We start from the raw sequence: 21,893 nt of genomic DNA, 5'->3' as shown, positions 1-21,893 counted from the left end.
TGGCATACACTACAGTGCCAGGTGATCAAGCTCATCAGCAGTGAGAAGTCATGTGGCTATCATGTGCCCTTGGTGGGATATAACAAGAAGGCCCTCACATTTGTGGGCTTTCTCCCCAAAACCCATCACTCCAGTCTGACCATGAGAAAGACACTGGACAAATGCAATCAAGGGACAACCTACAAAACACCTGACCAGACCTCCTCATGACTGTTGAGGGTGCCAGAAATGAGAACATCTGAGAAACCATCTGAGCCCAGAGGAGCCTGAAAAACAGAATGACATCTGAAGATGACTGAACTAATGGGTGGATGGACTGATGGGTGGGTGGAAGGACAAATGGATGGATGGACAGATGGATGGGTGGGAGGATGGGTGGGGGGACAGATGGATGGCTGGACAGATGAATGGGTGGGTGGGTAGGTGGGTGGGTGGATAGGCAGATGGCAGGTGGATGGGTGGGTAACTGGGTAGACAGGTGGGTGGGTGGATGGAAGGATGCATGAGTGAATGCATGGTTGGGTGGATGGCTGGTTGGATGGGTGAATGGATGGATGAATAAATGGACGGACGGACGGATGGATGGATGGATGGATGGATGGATGGATGGATGACTAAGTGGGTCAGTGTCTGGGTGAATGGATAGATGGCTGGCTGGATGGATGTATAGATGGATGGATGGATGGATGGATCAGTAGGTGGGTGGATGGATAAATAAATGAATGGCTGAGTAGGTGGGTGAGTGGATGGATGAATGGGTAGATGAGTAGATGGGTGGATGAGTGAATGAGTGGATGGATAGGTGAATGGGTGGATGGAAGGATGGATTAGTTGATGCACGGTTGGGTGGATGGGTCAGTGGATGCATAAATAGATGGATGGATGGATGGATGGATAGATAAATGGATGACTAGGTGGGTTGTTGGCTGGGTGGATGGATGGATAGATGAATAGATGGATATATGGGTAGGTGAATGGATGGATGGATAAATGAATGGCTGGATAGATGGGTGGATGGATGGACAGATGGACAATGAATGTATAGATGGATGGATGGGTGGAACAATGAGTGGGTGAATGTATGGATGGTGAATGGCTGGGTGGTTGCATGACTGCCTGAATGGCTAAATGAATGTTGGATGCATGGATGGATGGATGGTGGTTGGATGGGTGGATGGATGGGTGAATAAGTGGATAAATGCCTGGCTGGGTAGATGCAATGTGTAGATAAATGGATGGTGGATGGATGGATGGATGGTGGATGGATGAATGGATGGTGGATAAGTGGATAGATGCCTGGGTGGATGAATGCTGACTAGGTAGATGGATGGAGGATGGGTGGATATAAACAAATAAGCTAGAAAGGTAGATGTCAGATGAATATAGCGACACACACTCATCTTTATATATACATGCACATACACATATATGTTCCCATACATATCTTCCATACAAATGCACATGTTTTCAAGCATATATTTTTTAGGACTTTCCTAAATTTTAGTTTTCCAAAACATTCCAATCTGACCTGCCTCCTGCTTCGTCCCTTGCCCCTTCCTCTCTGCCCACAGATGTCCAGTCACAAAATTCTGCCAGTCCAGCTTCCACAAGGGTGGTCAGTTACTGACTTTTCTTTACCACCCACACCCCCTTGACAGGCGTTGTCTTCCTGGCATCCTTAGGTGTCAGGAGGGGTGTCAGACTCCTGCTTTGGGTCTGGTCCCTCTGTGTCCTCACCACGAGGCTGCCACCTTTCTGACACATAAGCCTAACCCCCTAAGTTCTTGACATAATCCTGGGTTTCCCCCTGTGCACTGTGGACACAGGGGCCAGTGGTTCTCTGGGGTGGAGCTGTCTTGAGCACTGCAGGGTACTGAGCAGCATCCCATGCCACTCCATGCCAGCAGCCTCCCCCCAAGTTGTGACAACCACAGATGTCCCCAGACATTGCTCAGTGTCATCCAGAGGCCAGGATGAGCCCCAGGTGAGGACCACTGAGTTGGATATTTCACCACAGAGAGCTGCAGCATCAAGAAGACACCAGGAGGAGCCGCGTGTGGAGGTTCATGCCTGTAATCCCAGCACTTTGGGAGGCCAAGGTGGGTGGATTACAAAGTCAAGAGATCGAGACAATCTTGGCCAACATGGTGAAACCCTTGTCTCTACTAAAAACACAAAAACTAACTGGGAGTGGTGGCACGCACCTGTAGTCCCAGGTACTCAGGAGGCTGAGGCAGGAGAATCGCTTGAACCCAGGAGGCTGAGGTTGCAGTGAGCCAAAATTGCATTACTGCACTCCAGCCTGGGGGACAGAGACTCTATCTCAAAAAAATAAAAAATAAAAAAATAAAAAAATTAAAAAAAAAAATGGCACCAGGAGGATCAGGAAGATGTGACCTGCACAGACTCATGGTATCATCCCTGAGCATTTGGCTTTGGACTCTGCCTGGACAGAACCATTCCCAGACACAGGCCCAGGGGCCTCTCCCACCCCTTCAGCCTCACCTGCATGCCCTGTGTTGCTTCCTCTGCTGGGAAAGCTTACCCCCACTCTCAGGTCCTGGGCTGAAGGGGGCTGGGAAAGTTTCTGGGGCCCAAGAGAGCTGTGAGATCTAGCACCTGGGATGGCAGAGGCTCCGGCCCGTTATGACAACAGCTGGCACCCATATGGGTGTCGGGATACAGGCAGCCACCCCGTAACGGCCACAGATGGGCAGCAAAGGGGAGACGGGCCTGGGCTGCTGAATCACTGGGCCTCATGTAGTTCTTGAGAAGCTGAAACTCAGGCAGCATCACACCCACAGTGGAAGCCTGGAAGGTAGGGGACACTGTCTCAGCCTCCAGGACCTCAGGGTTGTGGGGGAACTGATTAATGCCTATGATTGTAAGATCCCTAACACACGGACCTGCCATGCAACCCATGGACGCCTTCACAGTAGAGGTTTCACTTTAGCTGGGGCTTCTCCCCAGGCCCTGTGGACGTCAGAGCCAATCCTTCTCTGGGGTGGGGCCGTCATGGGTACTATGGGGTGCTGAACAGTGTCCCTGGCATCTGCCCACTCCATGCTAGGGGCACCCACAGCCGTGACAACCACAGTTATCTCTAGACATGGCTTAGTTACCCCTTAGCACAGAATCATCCCAGGTGAGACCCCCAGGGTTAGGGGATTCCACAGATCCCCAAGAGACTCTGTGTCCCATGAGCCTCTGCTCCACTGAGTTCCCAGGAGGCTTCACACATTGAAATCCACACATAGTGGGGAGGGAGAGAGGAGGACAGCCCCAGGAGCTGGGATCCCCCTGGTTTACAGTCTGCACTGTCGCAAACATATTCTGTTGCCAAGTGTGAGCAGGGAGCAGATTCAATATTTTTCCAATAATGAACACAGGTCTCTCCCGCTCTGCACTCTGGGTATAGAGCTCGGATTGTTCTCTGGGGTAGGGCCATTCTGGGCACTGCAGGGTGCTGGGCAGTGTCCCTGACCCCCACCTGTTCCATGCCAGAAACACCCTCAGTCATGAAAAGCACAAATATTCCCAGACATTGCCCAGTGTCCCCTGAGGCAGGATCAGCTGGTTGAGGACCCCTGTTAGGTGACTGCTATCCTCACCACAGCCCCAGGAATAGGGTCGACGATGTCTGGATTAGTCACAGCAGAAGCCGAGGCTTAGGGAGGCTGGTGACCCCTGGGCAGAGGGATGGAGGGAGGGAAGGAGGGAGGGCTGATGCCTGGCTCTGGGCTCAGGGAGCAGGGGTGATTTGACTAGGCTCTGGCTGGCTCATCTAGGGTGAGCACTTTTCTTCCCAGAGAATTCAGAAGTGCTTAGATATTAATGGAGGTTTATTTTGTTTGTTTGTTTTTGGAGACAGGGTCTCACTCTGTCACCCAGGCTGGAGTGGAGTGGTGCGATCTTGGCTCACTGGAGCGTTGAACTCCCAGGCTCAAGCTTCCTCCCACCTCAGCCTCCCAAGTAGCTGTGAATACTACAGGTGTGCATCACCTAATTTTTGTATTTTTAGTAGAGATGGGGTCTCTCCATGTTGCCTAGGCTGCTCTTGAACTTCTGGGCTCAAGCAATTCTTCCGCCTCAGCCTCCTCGTGCTGGGATTACAGGCATGAGTCACCATACCTGACCCTTGAGGGAGGATTTGAACTCCTCCACGTGGAGGAATTAGAAACCATTTAAAGGGAAAATACAGGAAGTTTTCATTTAGCCTGGAGAAAACCAAAAAGTGGTTTTAGAATAGAGAAGGATGTTTAGGTGGTATAGAAGTTGACAAAGTGACTTGGGAAACTCATTTTTACTTTTTTTTATTTTAAGACAGGTCTTTCTGTGTTGCCCAGGCTGGAGTGCGTTGGTGCAATCATAGCTCACTGCAGCCTTCACCTCATGGGCTCAATCAATCCTCCTCCTTCAGCCTCCTAAGTAATTGGGACTACAGGTATGTGCCACTGCATTCGGCTAATTTTTGTATTTTGTATGTGTTTGTAGAGTCAAGGCGTTGAGATTACAGGTGGGAGTCACCACACTCAGCCCACATGATCATTTTAATAGATGCAGACAAAATTCAACACCCTTCATGACAAAAACACTCAAAAAATTACTGACAGAACAAAATTTCCTCCACATGATTAGGAGAACGAAGAAAAAACCCACAGTTAACACCATACTCAAGGGTGAGAGGCTGAGTGCTTTTTCCCCCAAGCCAAGAACAAGGCAGGGAGCCATGGTTCACACCTGTAATCCCAGTGCTTTGGGAGGACAAAGAGGGAGGACAGCTTGAACCCCGGAGTTCAAGATCAGCCTGGGAAAGATGGTGAGCCTCTATCTGTACAAAAAAAAGAAAAAAAAAATTAGCCAGCCATGGTGTGCTCACTTGTACTCCCAGCTCCTTGGGAGACTGAAGCAGGAGGATCCCTGGAGCCTGGGAGTTGGAGGTTGTAGTGAGCCATGATTGCACCACTGCACTCCAACCTGGGGCAAAAGAACAAGACCCTGTCTCAAAAAATAAAAAATCAGTCAGGGCCAGGCTTAGTGGCTCATGCCTGTAATCCCAGCACCTTGGGAGCCCAAGGCAGGAGGATCACTTGAGTCCAGGAGTTGAAAATCCTAGTTCTGCAAAAAATTAAAAAATTAGCCAGGCACAGTGGTGCATGGCTGTAGTCCCAGCTACTTGGGAGACTGAGGTGGGAGGATCACTTGAGTCCAGGACTTCAAGGCTGCAGTGAGCTGTGATCATGCCACTGCACTCCAGCCTGGGTGACAGAGTGAGACCCTGTCTTCAAAAAAAAAAAAGTTAAGGCTGGGCATAGTGGCTCAAGCCTATAATCCCAACACTTTGGGAGGCCAAGGCAGGTGGATTATTTGAGAGGTCAAGAGTTCAAGACCAGCCTGCGCAACATGATGGAACCCTGTCTCTACTAAATATACAAAAATCAGCTGGCATGTTGGCAGGCACCTGTAGTCCCAGCTACTCTGGAGTCTGAGGCAGAAGAATGGCTTGAACCTGGGAGGCGGAGGTTGCAGGGAGCTGAGATCGTGCCATTGCACTCCAGTATGGGAGACACAGCCAGATCCTTGTCTCAAGAAAATAAATAAAGAGCAGGGACGAGATAAGGGTGGCTGCTCTCGCTGCTTCCATTCATTATTGTTATTGCAAGTTCAAGCCAGGGTGACTGGGCCTGAAAATGAAATAGAAAGCATCCAGATTGAAGCCAGAGAAGAAAAAGGATCTCGCCTAGGTTTGTCTCTGTATTTACAAACAGCTTGATGTGACATAAAATGTTCCCAGGCACAATTCATGCAACAGAAATAGGATGCTTCACAGGGTGCTTAGAAACCTAGCAGATCTCTCCAGCACAAACTATTTCCCTAAGCTTAATGAGGGCATGAGAGGGTGGCCGGGGCCTGGTGACAGTGTTGTTTGTCCACTGGAAGAGTCTGGCTGAATTACAAATGGCCTTTACATCCTCATCAGCTCCCTGGGGACAGCCTGAAAGATATTAGATTAAAAAGTCGCACTGAAATAAACCATCCTGACTTGGCTCTCAGCAAAGCAACAGGTAGTAAACAGACCTAAACACACATCATGAGGTTTGTTTTCCTTTTAAAGTCAACAGCTGGTGACTTGCACAGGGCGGGGCAGAGCAGTCAAAGGGCCTGTTCCCCAGGCTGGGAAAAGGGCAGGAGCCCCGGACACCAGCCCCGCAGAACTCTCCCATCAGTCAGGGGCCATATTTCTTCTCCATCCTCCTCTGACCTTCATTTCAAACCACCTGCTCATGCATCAATCCTTAGCCCGCTCCTTGGGAACTCTGTACTCAGGGTGACCAGCCCGACCTGGGTTGCCTGGGGTTGTCCCAGTTTGAGTCCACCAAGTCCTCAGACCCAGCAGGGCTTGCTGATTGCACAGCATACCCCACCAGGTGGTCGTCTTTCTGGAGAAACTGGCTTCTTTTCCTCCCCAACCTCCTTGCTTTGACTTGATGGTTGCGTCTCTCTTCTCAGGTGCTCAGGTGTGACATTGACCATCCCTGGCTGGCCTTGGTGCTAGCTGACCCCCAAGTGTCCTTCCTTTTCTTTCTTTTAAGACAGAGTCTCCCTCTCTGCCCCAAGCTGGAGTGCAGTGGTGGGATCTCAGCCCACTGCAAGCTCAGCCTCCTGGGTTCAAGAGATTCTCTTGTCTCAGCCTCCCAGGCAGATGGGACTACAGGTGCCTGCCAACATGCCTGGCTAATTTTTGGGTTTTTTTCTTTTACTTTTTTTTCTGAGACAGAGTCTTACTCTGTCACCTAGGCTGGAGTGCAGTGGCAAAATCTTGGTTCACTGCAAACTCTGCCTCTGGGTTCAAGTGATTCTCCTGCCTTAGCCTAGTGAGTAGCTGCAGTTACAGACATATGCCACCACACCTGGCTAATTGTTGTATTTTTAGTAGAGATGGGGTTTCATCATGTTGGCCAGGCTGGTCTCGATCTCTTGACCTCATAATCTGCCCACCTGGGCAGGAATGGCAGTGTGCACCTATAGCCCAGCTTTGGTGGCTGAGGCAGGAGAATTGCTTGAGCCTGGGAGTTGGAAGCTGCAGTGAGCTGAGATGGCACTACTGCACACCAACTTGAATGACAGAGCAAGAAGATCCTGTCTCTAAGATAAAAACAAACAAAAACTCCACTATATAATAATGCTACCTGAAGCCAGGTGCAGTAGCTCATGCCTGTAAGCCTAGCACTTTGGGAGGCTGAGGCAGGCTGTCTCCTAAGGGCAGAAGTTCAAGACCAGCTTGGCCAACATGGTGAAACTCCATCTCTACTAAAAATACAAAAATTAGCTGGGCATGGTGTTGGTTAAAATACATTTTTAGTAGACAGGGTCTCACTACATGCAGCCTGGTCTTGAACTCCAGAGCTCAAGTGATTCTCCTGCCTTGGCCTCCCAAGGTGCCAGCATTACAGATGTGAGCCACCGCACCCAGCCTAAACCCTGGTTTCTATGCATCTGCTTTGATGTTGCCTTTAGGCTGTGTCTGAACTCCTGTGTCACAAACCAAAGCTGGGCTGCCACAGCCTCCCCAGTAGCTGGGATTACAGGTGCCACCACCATGCCCGGCTAATTTTTTGTATTTTTAGTAGAGATGGGGTTTTACTATGTTGGCCAGGCTAGTCTTGAATTCCTGAGCTCAGGTGATCTGCCCCCCTCAGCCCCGCAAAGTGTGGGATTGCAGGCGTGAGCCACCATGCCTGGCTGCTATCTTAGCATTCTTATGGTAGCAGTTTTGAGATAGTGGTCTCCCCGGAGAGGGTCTTGGGGACCAGCCCCTGGGTGTCCCTGGACCACACTTTAAGAACTCAACTACACAAGTATTCTCTCCACTTGACAGAAGAGAAAATGAGCCCCCAGGTGGTAATAAACCTGCCTGAGTCTGCAAAGGCAAAAGTACAGCTGAAGTATGATACAAAAGAGAGACATGGTGCATGCCTGTGGTCCCAGCTGCTTGGGAGGCTGAGGTGGGAGGACTGCTTGAGTCCAGGAGTTTCATGCTGCAGTGAGCTATGATCATGCCACTGCACTCCAGCCTGGGTGACAAGGAGAGACTCCTGCCATCTCCAAAAGCAAATAATTACTTAATTAAAAAAATAGAACCAGGGAGGATTTGCTTTACTCCAAAGCTGTGTTCTTTTCATCTGTTCTAGTTCCATCTAGAGAGCCCGGGGTACATCTGACTTCTGTCATCGTTTTTTTAGGTGCAAGAAATGGAAACTGATCTAACTTCCAGCTCCCATCAAGCTGGAAAAAGTCCAGTTTTTAGAAGCATCTCCAAAAATGGAAAGTAAGTTTCTAGCACATAGTTCCACAAAGGGCCGATCATGAAGAGAGAGAAGAGGGTAAGTGGGTGCCCCATGCTCAGTTGGAAAAAGCCAGTGTCACCAGTCTCTGCCATTTGCTTGTGGGATGGATGCCTAGGGTTGGGGCAGAAAGGAGATGTGTGCTTCTCCTGTTGTCCCTAAAATCCATGGGGCACAAGTAGGTAAACCCCAGAGTGGGTACCTCCTCAATTCACCTCAACTGCTATCTGACGGCCCTGGAGTTACCAGGGAGTGTGTTTCCCTCACCATGTGGACTCGGTCCTGCCATGGCAAGGCTGAAGCTGACTGCAGATACATGTGCTCAAGCCGACTGCACATACTCTGCAATACAAACGTCTGTGTCCCCTTCTCTAGGACAAGCTTCCCAGGGACAAGGACTGGATGCTTTTTCTTTTTTTTGGTTCCCTGTCCCCACTGCTTGACAGCAGGAAAAGAGAGGCACCTGCAGAAAGTGTAACAGAACAATGCAGTCCCCCATGTGAGATTTTTATTGAGGAAAAGAAAGGCTGTGAAGGCCGGGCATGGTGGCTCACACCTGTAATCTGAAGCATGCTGTGACACTGGGGGAGAAGGATCACTTGAGCCAGGAGTTCGAGACCAGCCTGAGCAACATAGCAAGATCCTGTCTCTACAAAAAAAAAAAAAAAAAAAAAAAAGAAAAAAGAAAATTAGCCAGGTGTGGTGGTGTGAGCCTGTAGTCCCAGCTACTCATGAGGCTGATGCAGGAGGCTCACTTAGAGGCTGAGGTTGCAATGAGTTATGATTGCATCACTGTAATCCAGCCTGGGCCAGTGAGCAAGGTCCTGTCTCAGAAAGGAGAAAAGAAGGTAGGAGAGGGAAGGGGAGGGGAGGGAAGGAGAGAAAAGGGGAGGAGAGGGGAAGGGAAGGTAGGGGAGGGGAAGGGAGGAGAAGAGAGGGCAGTGGAATCCCAAATGATTCTTAGCACTCCTTCCAGAGTCTGCAAGCAGCATTTTGGAGGCACCCTAGGGAAGAAAGTCTGCTAGGTTCTGGAAAAGAAGCATGAGGAGTTGGGCGCCATGCCTCACCCCTGTAATCCCAGCACTTTGGGAGGCTGAGATGGGCAGATCACCTGAGGTCAGCAGTTCGAGGCCAGCCTGGCCCACATGGTGAAACCCTGTCTCTACTAAAAATGCAAAAATTAGCTGGGCCTGGTGGTGGGCACCTGTAATCACAGCTACTCGGGAAACTGCGGAGGGAGAATAGCTTGAACTCAAGAGGTGGAGGTTGTAGTGAGTTGAGATAGTACCACTGCACTCCAGCCTGGGAAACAGCGAGACTCTCAAAACAGCAACAGCAGAGAAAGAAGCCCTCGAGACTAGACTTTGGGCCACCTCCTCTGCAGGCCCTGGGTCCCCTCTACCCACCCTTGCATGCTTTCATACAAATACAGCCCTTTCTTCAGGGCAGCAGGAAGAAGCTGCCTGCAGACAGGAATGGGCTGTGCAGGAGCAGCAGGTGCTGCAGCCCCTCCCGAGCCTGCGGGGAAATGCTGCAGATCTGCGACCTCACACAGATGGATGGAGGGATAGACAGGTGGACAGACAGTCAGACAGGCAGCAGGGATCCTAGGCTAGGCCCCGGAGCATGAGCCACTTTGCAATCGTCACAGGAGGTGCTACCTTCCATGGTGTTCTAGGAATCTAAGTCAGTCTCATATGCTGGATGGCAAGCCAGAAGAAGCAGATGCCAATCTCAGGCTGGGAAGAGGGCCACATGGTCCTGAACTACCCTCAGGACCACCCTCTCTTTGGTTGGGTGACAAGGGAGGGTCACCCAACCACATACCACCCTCCCTTTGCCTTCAATCAGAATTGCCTTTTATAGGCAAGTTGATGGTTAACAGCTGGATGGTGGGGTCAAAGGACTAGAGGGGGAAGCACCAGAAATGCCCGGTGCAGGAGGACAGATGAGATGGTAGCTGGGTTCAAAGCCCGGGGCTCTGGGGCAGGTGCTTATTTCAGGGAAGTGAAGAGGTGGGGCTCGGGCCAGGGGCTTTGCAAGGGTGGAAGCGGGGCCTGGATCGGGCATCGTGGAAAGCACTTCCATAACGAGCATGTGAGGCTCACTCTGCTCCACAAGGGAGGATGCACTGTCCACCCTGCTCTTTCTCTCTCCTTTCTCTCTCCTTCCTTGCTTTCTCTTTCTTTCTTTCTCTTCCTTTTCTCTTCCTTTCCATTCTTTCTTTCCTTCCTGCTTTCTCTGCCCAGTCTTTTCTTCTTTCTTTTTCCTTTCTTTCTCTGCCCACCCATTTCTCCTTTTCTTTTTTCTTCCTTCTTTCTTCCTTCCTTTCTTTCATTCTTGTCTCTCTTTCTTTCTTTCTCTGTTTCTCTCTTTGTTTCTTTGTTTCTTTCCTCTCTTTCTTTCTGTCTCTTCCTTCCTTCCTTCCTTTCCCCTCTCTTTCCCTCCCTCCCTCTCTCCATCCTTTTTTCTTTCCTTCCTCTCTCTTTCTTTCTTTTTTTTTTTAGACAGAGTTTCACTCTCTCTACCCAATCCGGAGCACAATAGCACAATCTCAGCTCACTGAAACCTCCACCTCCCTGGTTCAAGCAATTCTCCTACTTCAGCCTCCCAAGTAGCTGGGATTACAGGTGCATGTGCCACTGTGCCTGGCTACTTTTTGTATTTTTAATAGAGTTGGGTTTTCACCATGTTGGCTAGGCTGGTCTTGAACTCCCAACCTCAGGTGATCTGCTGCCTCAGACTCCCAAAGTGCTAGGATGACTCCTGGGGCTGGGCTTTCATTCTCTCTCTCTGTCTTACACTCTGGGTCTCTCTCTCTCTCTCTCTTTTTTTTTTTTTTTTTTTTTTTTTTTGAGACAGTCTTGCTCTGTCACCAGGTACCAGGCTGGAGTGCAGTGGTATGATCTTAGCTCCCTGCAACCTCCGCCTCCTGGGTTCAAGCAATTCTTCTGCCTCAGCCTCCCGAGTAGCTGGGACTACAGGCACATGCCACCATGTCCAGCTAATTTTTTTTGTATTTTTAGTAGAGATGGGGTTTCACCATGTTGGCCAGAATGGTCCCAAAGTGCTGGGATTACAAGCTTGAGCTGCACCTGGCCATCTTTGGGTCTCTTTAGGTCTCCCTCTGACTCTCCTTCTCCTCCCTCCCTGCCTGCCTCAGGCACTCAGGGCTGAAGCACTTGGGCCTGAGAGGTGCTGTGAGGAGCCAGGGTGGAAGGGGCTGGGGACATACAAGACATAACTCTGAAAATGGGGGAACTATTTCAGGGGACAAATGAGATCTCTTTTCTTTCTCAACTATGTTCCTTCACATTCCTTTTTTTTTTTTTTAGACAGAATTTCACTCTTGTTATCCAGGCTGGAGTGCAATGGCACGACCTCAGCTCACTGCAACCTCTACCTCCTGGGTTCAAGCAATTCTCCTGCCTCAGCCTCCCAAGTTGCTGGGACTACAGGGGTGCACCACCATGTCCAGCTAATTTATGTATTTTCAGTAGAGACAGGGTTTTACCATGTTGACCAGGATGGTCTTGATCTCTTTACCTCATGATCCACCTGCCTTGCCCTTCCAAAGTGCTGGGATTATAGATGTGAGCCACATGCCTGGCCACTCCTTGCCATTCTTAAAAGGTTGCATGACAAATATCCTGGCAGTGGCGGCAGGGTACAAGGGAGGGTGTGCATGGGCTGCAAAGGGTTCCATCAGCAAGTGAGGCACACGCCCTGCAGACATCTCCTGTCCCTTCTCTGTTCTGCAGGTGGGGCATGAGGACGCTGGCCACTCCTTGCACTACTACAACAAAGTGCTGATGATTCCCTCCAAGGATGGTCTTAAGCTGCCTTGCTTCTTCCATGCTGGAGAGACAGGTGAGCCCGTGGGAATCAGCAGAGGTGGGCAGTAGGACAGCTTCTAGCCACGACTCCAGCTTGCTGCCGGGAGACAGGACTGCAGCGACTGCACCTCAGGGATAGGGCCTGCAGATGCTTCCAGAGCCCTCTCCTATGTTCTTGATCATTAATCCTGACAGCAGCCCTATGGAGAAGAAATAACAAAGATAATAGAATCAGCCACTTTACATGCATTATTTTAATTTATTTCTAATTCTTACCCCAGTCCTGCTCGTGTTTTAATCTCCATTTGATAGATGAAGGGCCCAGTGCTCCAAGCATGGTGTCAGTGGTCCAGGGTTAAAGAGCTGGTATACAGTGGAGTCTGATTTTGAATCCTTTTTCTTTTTCTTTTTCTTTTTCTTTTTTTTTTTCATTTTTCTTGGTGGGTGCATAATCCTGCAAACTCACATCATTCTACTTTGGCTGTAAAACTTTGTTTTAGGCTGGGCACAGGTGCAGTGGCTCATGCCTGTAATCCTAGCACTTTGGAGGCTGATGTGGGTGGATCTCTTAAATCTAGGAGTTTGAGACCTGCTGGGATATCTTGACAAAACCTTGTCTCTACAAAAAATACAAAACATAGCCAAGCATGATGGCACACAATTGTGGTACCAGCTACTCAGAGGCTGAAGTAGGAGGGTCATCTGTGCCCAGAATCACTGCACTCCAGCCTGGGTGACAGAGCTAGACCCTGTCTCAAAAATAAATTGTTTTAGTCGGGTACGGTAGCTCACATCTGTAATTCTAGCACTTAGGGAAGCAGAGGCAGAAAAATCACTTGAGCCCAGGAGTTTGAGACCAGTCTGGGCAACATAGCAAGATCCCATTCTACACAAATACGAAAAATTTTTGAAACAGAGTCTCACTCTGTCACCCAGGCTGGAGTGCAGTGGTGAGATCTTAGCTCACTGCAACCTTGCCTCCTGGGTTCAAGTGATTCTCCTGCCTCAGCCACTGGAGTAGCTAAGATTACAGGCATGCACCACCATGTCTGACTAATTTTTGTATTTTTAGTAGAGATGGGGTTTCACTGTATTGGTCAGGCTGTTCTTGAACTCCTGACCTCAAGTGATCCACCCACCTCGGCCTCCCAAAGAGTTGGGATTACAGGTGTAAGCCACTGAAAAAAAACATTTTCAGACTGAATCTTACTCTGTAGCTGAGGCTGGAGTGCAGTGGTGCGATTTCAGCTCACTGTAAACTCTGCCTCCAGGGTTCAAGCGATTCTTGTGCCTCAACCTCTGGAGCAGCTGGAAATACAGGGTCCTGATACCCACCTGGCTAATTTTTTTAATATTTAGTAAAGGCAGGGTTTCACCTTGTTGGCCAGGCTGGTCTTGAACTTCCGACCTCAAATGATCTGCTTGCCTCGATCTCCCAAAGTGCTGGGATTACAGGTGTGGTTCACCACACCTGGACACGTGATATTTTGATGCATGTATATAATGTGTATGAATTGGAACCCTGTCTTAAGCTCTCCATCCTGCGAGTGAATTGTGCTTGAGAGGTTAACTGATCTGCCCAAAGCCACAGAGCTGGAAATAGGCAGAAGAGGGAGGAGAACCAGGACTGCCCCTTGTCTTAGGATGTTTTGTCCCTCATCATTGCAGGAGAGGAAACCCTGCCCTGCCCCATGCAGGCCCTGGCTGGTGTTCCTCCTGAAATGTCATTAGTCCAGCCACATCTTTCTTCCCCAGAACTTCTTCCTGGGCTTTTTCAGTCATCTTTGCCCTTCCATATTACAGTCCTTAAAATGTGTAAACCTAACTAAGTAAGATCATGGCTGCAAATTTGGATCCGAAGGAAGATTTCGGAGTGGGAGGAGACTGTGTGTGTGTGTGTGTGTGTGTGTGTGTGTGTGTGCGTGTGTGTGTATGTGTGTGTGTGTTTAATAGAGATATGGTTTCACCATGTTGGCCAGGCTGGTCTTGAACTCCTGGTCTCAGGTGATTCACCCGCCTCAGCCTCCCAAAGTGCTGAGATTACAGGCATGAGCCACCATGCCCAGGCCTCAGGGGAGGCTGTTTACATTGAGGCCTGGACCAGGAGGGCAGCTGTCTGTAGCATCCCACCTGTCACCCTCAGAAAACGAAGGAGGGGTGGAGAGAGTGGTGGGCAGCTTCGTCTCCCACTCAGACTTAGGCTCTGCTTTATCATACCATCTCTAGAGAAAGGGACCTTGTGCATTAATCTCTTTTTCCTGTCTTTTCCAGTCAATTTAGATCCCATTTATATCGAAGTCCGCTCTAGGAGAGCAGAAGAATTGTTTGAAGGGGAGGGGATTGTTAACCTTGAAAAGCTTGTGGTCAAGTTGGGGAAAATTATATGTGTGTGAAATAATTCTTGCAGGACAAAACGTTGCAGCACACATCCTAACAAGTTTCAAGTTGTATGGTCCTTGGAGATAACTTTGCTAGGACTTGTGTATTTAATACCTAAAAGTAATGTCCTTATTTTTTAAGAAGAAATCTTTAAAAACCAGTGAAAATCCACCAAAATATATGTGCTGGGTAGAAAAGGAAATTCTTGAGTTTTATTTCTACTAGTAAAGTGGAATGGTCATATATATATTTTGAGACAGAGTCTCGCTCTGTCACCCAGGCTAGAGTACAGTGGCATGACCGTGGCTCATGACAGCCTCTATCCACCTCCTGGGTTCAGGTGATTTTTCCAACTCAGCCTCCCAAGTAGCTGGGACTACAGGCACACACCACCATGCCTTGCTACTTTTTGTACGTCTTTTCTTCCTTTTTTGAGGTGGAGTCTCAGTCTGTCATCCAGATTGGAGTGTAGTGGTGCAATCTTGGCTCATTGCCACCTCCACCTCTCTCCTGCCTCAGTTTCCTGAGTAGCTGAGACTATAGGCATGTGCCACCACACCTGGCTAATGTTTTGTATTTTTAGTAAAGATGAGATTTCACCATATTGGCCAGGCTGGTCTTGAACTCCTGACCTCATGATCTGCCCGCCTTGGCCTCCCAAAGCGCTGGGATTACAGGCCACCTGCACCTGGCCATAATTTTTGTAGACACAGGGTCTCTCTATGTTGCCCAGGCTGGTCTTGAACTCTTGGGCTCAAGTGTTCCTCCTGCCTCAGCCTCCCAAAATGCTGGCATTACAGGTGTGAGCCACTGTACCTAGGCAAATTTTCATATTTTATATGTGAATCCATTAGAATGTTTATGGCTGCAAGAATGCATCCCACAGATTTTACAATAAGGATATTTGTTATCTCACATAAGAAGCAATCTCAGGCATGGTGGCTCATGCCTGTAATTCCAGCACTTTGGGAGGCTGAGGCAGGTGGATCAGGAGGTCAGGAGTTCAAGACCAGCATGGCCAACAGGTGAAACCCCGTCTCTACTAAAAACACAAAAATTAGCTGGGTATGGTGGTGTGTGCCTGTAATCCCAGCTACTAAGGAGGCTGAGGCAGGAGAATTGCTTGAACTGGGACCCGGGAGGCTGAGGTTGCAGTGAGCTGAGATTGCACCACTGCACTCCAGCCTGGGCTACAGAGTGAGAATCCGTCTTAAAAAAAAAAAAAAAAAAAAAAAAAGGAAGAAGCAATTTCTGCTATGCCCATTGCGTGGGTGATTCTGCCCAACTTGGTCATGAGATGGTGAATCACATTCGGGGCGACCATATCCAGTGAAATAAAATAGGAGACAGTCCCCCAGTGCATGTCCTTTTATCAGGGAGGAATCCCCCAAAGCTCCCCAACAAATAACCTCCCAGGCCAGTGTTAAGGCTATTTTAGCTGTAAGGGAGTCTGGGAAAGCCACATCTGACCTTTCACCCTCTACTGAGGGCCTTAAATAAAAGAGCCCTGCCTTCTTACTGAGGGCAAGAAAGGTATAATGGGGACAGCAGGGGAGGAGGCCACAAGAATGTCTGCAGTCACCTATCAAGTGATAACATCTTGATAGTACTGTTAAATACTTAAAATGAGCACATACAGGTACTTATACTGAGGTTGTAAATAAGAGAACCTTGTAATACCTTGTTGTAAAGATTATAAACATAAGAGCCCCGAAGTGGGGCGTGGTAGTTCACGTCTGTAATCCCAGCACTTTGGGAGGCCAAGGTGGGTGGATCACCTGAGGTCAGGAGTTTGAGACCAGCCTGGCCAACATGGTGAACCCTATCTCTACTCAAAATACAAAAAATAGCTGGGTGTGGTTGAGGGCATCTGTAATCCCAGCTTCTAGGGAGGCTGAGGCAGGAGAATCGCTTGAACCTGGGAGGCGGAGGTTGCAATGAGCCAAGATCGTGCCATTGCACTCCAGCCTGGGTGATAGAGAGAAAGACTTTTTTTTTTAAAGGTGGGGTTTCTCCATGATGGCCAGGCTGTTCTTGAACTCCTGACCTCAGGTGATCCACCCACCTTGGCCTCCCAAAGTGCTAGGATTACAGGCATGAGCCACCACACCCAGCAAGACTTTAAAAAAAAAAAAAAAAAAAAGTGGACTGTGAAGTCAGAGAGACCAAGGTTTAAAACTTGGTTTTGCTACTTACTAGGTGAATATCCTTGGTCAATTCATAAAAGCTATTAAGTTTCAACTTATTCATTAGAATGATAAATTAATAAATTAGATGATTAATAAAACCATATCATACCTCTCTTTAGATTGTTAAAAGAAAACTGTGTGTGTGTGTAATTTCTTTTCATTTTCGTTCTTGGGGGGCTATTTGAGGATGTTCTGGGGGCATCAGACCCATCCATCCCCCATGGAAGACCATGCCCCTGTCTTCAGACTGGCAAGACACTTCCATAGACAAGAACATTCTGGTTGCTTTGATGCTAAACACTACCAGGATCGAACATAGATTTGCTTTGAGCAAACACCCCACCCTCCGGGCTTACTGACAGAAAAAGGACATCCCCATAGAAGTCTGTCCCATCTCTAACCAGGTATGTGTGACTCATGCGGCTGATCCCATGTGATCTCCCCTAACCACAATCTCTGCCCTCTTAACTTTTTTCAGTGTAACTTCTCTCTCCTTAACTCTCTTGTTACCAAAATCCCTCCACTCTCCCACCTGTTAGTAAAGTTATTCAGGAGGGTCCTTTTGCTTAAGCCACCAGTAGGAATGCGGCAGCTGTGAGTGTCCCCAGTGGGGTGGAATTTTTGGCAAAACTCTGGACAGAGCACAAAGAACGCAGCGGGTGGCCAGTGCTTCCTGGGGTCTTTTGTGTCTGTGTTCAGTTAGCGCTTCTCTGAGCAGGACCAGAAGTGACTATTTGTGGTGCTGATGAAACAGGAGACGCATGGGGACTGACCCTGTTCTCCTTGTGACTGCCCAGAAGTCATCCTCATATTGGGGAGATAACGATGGGGAGATGAAGGGAGCTGATGGGGGCTCCAGGTCTCATTTCACTTGTGACTACTCTTTTTAGGGATCAGAGTTCATCTTTCTCCCTTGCCTCCTACCAGGCACGTTCTGAAACTGGTGTCTGATTTGAGAAACCACCCTGCAGCTACTCTGATGGCCATCAGGCACCCTATGGTGATCAGCTCTGATGACCCAGAGATCTTTGGTGCCAAAGGCTTGTCCTACTATTTCTATGAGGTCTTCATGGGCATTGGGGGGATGAAGGCTGAACTGAGGACCCTCAAACAGCTGGCCATCAGCTCTATCAAGTGAGTGTCTCATGTCCTCCCAGGACCCCTGCCCGCCTTCCAGCCCACAGCTTGTGTTTGCATCTGAGGAGGCTTGAAACCAATGCCTCTATGGTTTCTGTGGGTTTCTTTTTATCATGGCTGGTTAGTCCTTGCTGCTGGACTGGGGAGACTGCTCTGCAAGCCTCTGATGTCCCCTCAGGCTCCCTGCCCCATTCCCAGCCCCTGCTCTGAGGCTCACCTGGGCTCTTCCTCTTCCTGCAGGTACAGTAGCCTGTTGGAGATTGAGAAAAATACTTTCATGGCAATCTGGAAGAAGAGATGGGAAAAGTTCATAGTGGATGTGACATGAAGTGAGGAGAAACTAGCCATCCTCCATGAGCTGCCTTCCGCACGCGCTGCCACTGCCTCTCACCGGTTCTTGAATCAGCTCCATGTCCCCATCAAATCAATGGCCTGGGTACGGAGTGACCCTGTGAGAAGCACTTGGCTGGCTGACCAGCTTCATCCTCTGGAACATTCTCCCTCAGCTGCAGCAGCATTGACCCTCTTGATTTTCTCCACTCTGTGTCCATCACTTCCAGTTTCCCTACTTCAGAATCTCCTCTCTGACCTCTGTGCTGTGTTCTCAGGGCTCAGTCCTGAGCTCTCTTCTATTCTGATCTCTCCATTTAAAAAGAATTTTTTTTTTTTTTGGCAGGGCATGGTGGCTCACGCCTGTAATCCAAGCACTTTGGAGGCCAAGATGGTCGGATCACCTGAGGTTGGGAGTTCAAGACCAGCCTGACCAACATAGTGAAACCCCGTCTTTTAAAATTAATTAATTAAGTAATTAATTAAGAAATTTTATTTTCAAGATGGAGTTTTGTTCTTGACACCCAGGCTGGAGTGAAATGGCGCCATCTTGGCTCACTGCAACGTCCACCTCCCAGGTTCAGGTGATTCTCCTGCCTCAGCTTCCCGAGTAGCTGGGAACTCTGTCCTCTCTATTTCTCTTCTCTCTGTGTACTCTTTTCCTGGGTGGTCTCATCCATTCCCTTGCCTTTTCATACCATTTATTTGTTAATGATTCCCACATTTATTTATGTACTTGAAGAGCTCAAAGGAATCTCTGAAACTGAGGAGGTACAATTCTGAACCCTCAATCTCTTCCCTTTAAACCTTTCTTTTTCTCTACTTTAATTTTTCTAAAGAATGTCCTGATACATTGCCCAGGCTACATCTCCAACTCCTGGTCTCAAGTGATCCTCCTTCCTCAGTCTCCCAAAGTGCTGGGGAGCCACCACACTGACATGAGCCACCACAGTCAGCTCTTTAAACCATTCCCTGGTCTTTCCCGTATCTGGTGAAATACACCTTCGTTCATTCCACCCAGTTGCTCAAAGCAGAAATTTTCAGTGAAATCTCCATGCTGCACTGTCCCCGACTCCCTACATCAGAACACACCCTGCATCTGGACCCGGACAGTGGCACTGTGCCTTCACACTGCTACCAAGTCCAAGCCACCATGCCCCCACCTGAGTTATGACAACAACCTCCTTGCTGATCTCCCCTTTCTTCCCTTTGCCTCCTCCAGCTCATTCTCCACAGAGTAGAATTACATTTTTTGTATTGAGATGGAGTCTTGCCCTGTCACCCAGGCTGGGGTGCAATGGCATGATCTTGGCTTACTGCAACCTCTGCCTCCGAGGTTTAAGTGCCTCAGCTTCCCAAGTAGCTGGGATTACAGGTGTACCACCACACTCAGCTAATTTTTTGTATTTTTAGTAGAGACAGGGTTTCACCATGTTGGCCAGGCAGGTCTTGAACTCCTGACCTCTTGATCCATCAGCCTGGGCCTTCCAAAGTTCTGGGATTACAGGCGTGAGCCACCGTGCCCAGTCTGACTTTTTAAATTTCAAATTAAATCAGGTGACTCCTTCGCTTACAACCCAGTGCAATTAGAGGAACACCAGTGACTCCACAGGGTACACAGCATCTGATTTAATCTGGATCCCTTCCAGCGCCTTCCTCTCCCAGTCACCCAGAGGGCCCCCCACCCCAGAGGCCCTTTCTTCCTCAGATGTCCCCAGCTCTATACTGTGCCTGGGTCTTTTCTCCTTCTCTCTCCCTGGAAAGTTTTTTCTTTTCTTTTTCTTTCTTTTTTTTTTTTTTTAAGATGGGGTCTCTGTTGCCAGGCTGGAGTGCAGTGGTGTGATCTTGGCTCACTGCAACTTCCGCCTCCCAGGTTCAAGTGATTCTCCTGCCTCAGCCTCCTGAGTAGCTGGTGTTACAGGTGTGTGCCACTGCACCTGGTTAATTTTTGTATTTTTAGTAGAGACAGGGTTTCACCATGTTGGCCAGGATGGTCTCAATCTCTTGACCACATGATCTGCCCGCCTCGGCCTCCCAGAGTGCTGGTGAGCCACTGTGCCCAGCAAGCATTTTCTTTTTTCCCCTTTTGTCTCACCCATTCCTGTTTACCCTTCAAGTTTTAGGTTCCTGCTACTGTCTCAGAGGTTGTCCTGTGCCTGCCCTGTTTCTCTCAGGAAGCCTTGCCCTTTTCCATCGTGCCTCTAATCACAATTTATAATTGGACACTTACTTCTGTATCTACAGCTTTGCCCCACCAGACTGCAACCGCCCCCCATGGCCAGGCACTCATGATTGTTTCTGATTGTTTCATGCACACTGCTAACTCAGAGCCTGAGCCCAAACCCAGTTAGTGTTCAATAAACAATGCCGTGAATGAGTGGGTGTCTCTGTGTCTGTTCAGCTGGCTGCTGAGGCAGGGGGCAGTAGAGCAGAGCCACCCAAGTAAAAGACCTCGTGTGATCAGAATGCATCTCCTTGCCTGGCCTTGGGAGAAGGTTGCAAGAAGCCAGGCTTGTCCTCACTCAACTCAAGGATGGCAGGGAATCAAAGAAACCCTTTAAAGCCCCAGGTGGGGCTGGGTGCAGTGGCTCACGCCTATAATCCTAGCACTTTGGGAGGCTGAGGTGGGCGGATCACCTGAGGTCAGGGGTTCGAGACCATCCTAATCAACATGGAGAAACCCCATCTCTACTAAAACTACAAACTTATCCAGGCATGGTGGCATATGTCTGTAATTCCAGCTATTCTGGAGGCTGACACAGAAGAATCGCTTGAACCTAGGAGGTGGAGGTTGCTGTGAGCTGAGATTGCACAACTGCATTCCAGCCTGGGCAATAAGAGCAAAACTACAGCTCAAAAAAAAAAAAAAAAAAAAGCCCCAGGTGGATGTAAATGTCTTCTTATCCATCTTCTGTGACCTGCACCTGAGCTCTCAGGCAGTGGCAAGCCCTCTCTTCACTCCTAGTTTATCACCATTTGGTTCCTGGAACTGGAAAAAGCCTTGTCCACCAGGAGTCAGCAACCACAGGCTGTACCCGGGTGGAAGAAGACAGCCTCTAGGGTCCTGTGTAACTCTGCAGGTGATTCAGTGCCTTACCAAATCCCTGAAGAACTCTTTTAGGTCCCAACTCACTAACTTACATTTAACAGTTGGTAAAGATTGACTTTAGCAGAATGGATTTCTGTAGCAAGTTGCCGTGGCTGCAGGGGATCTCCAGCACAGGTAGATGCAGACAGCCTCTGGACTGAACTTGCTGTGATCTCTGATTTGGCAAAATGAACCAGCAACAGTCCTGCCTGTGTTCAGTTCTTCTTTCTTGCCTTTATTCCTCATGGCCTAGTCCTATTGAACTAAATGTCCACAGAGCATTTATCTGATCATTTTGAAATAATTTCAAAGCAAGTTGCAAGAATAGTACAGAAAACTGTTAACAGGCCAGGCACAGGGGCTCATGCTTGTAATCCCAGCACTTTGGGAGGCCAAGATGAGCGGACTGCCTGAGCCCAGGAGTTTGAGACCAGCTTGGGCAACATGGTGAGACCTCATCTCTACAAAAATTAGTTGGGTATGGTGGGGCATGCCTGTGGTCTCCACTACTCAGAAGGCTGAGGTGGGTTGATGGCTTGAGCCCAGGAAGTGGAGGTCGCAGTGAGCTGAGATTGCACCACTGCACTCC

At 49.0% G+C, this 21,893-nt stretch overlaps 1 pseudogene; it reads left to right on the top strand.

The window, feature by feature from the left end:
• The first annotated feature begins 10,298 nt into the window (after window positions 1–10,298).
• On the top strand, window positions 10,299–18,214 carry LOC101053957 (adenosine deaminase 2-like; annotated as a pseudogene).
• Window positions 18,215–21,893: the final 3,679 nt, after the last annotated feature.

The sequence above is a fragment of the Saimiri boliviensis genome, chromosome 11 (genome assembly GCF_048565385.1).
Source record: "Saimiri boliviensis isolate mSaiBol1 chromosome 11, mSaiBol1.pri, whole genome shotgun sequence".
NCBI lineage: Eukaryota > Metazoa > Chordata > Mammalia > Primates > Cebidae > Saimiri > Saimiri boliviensis.
This window is presented reverse-complemented; position numbering and strand designations above follow the sequence as displayed.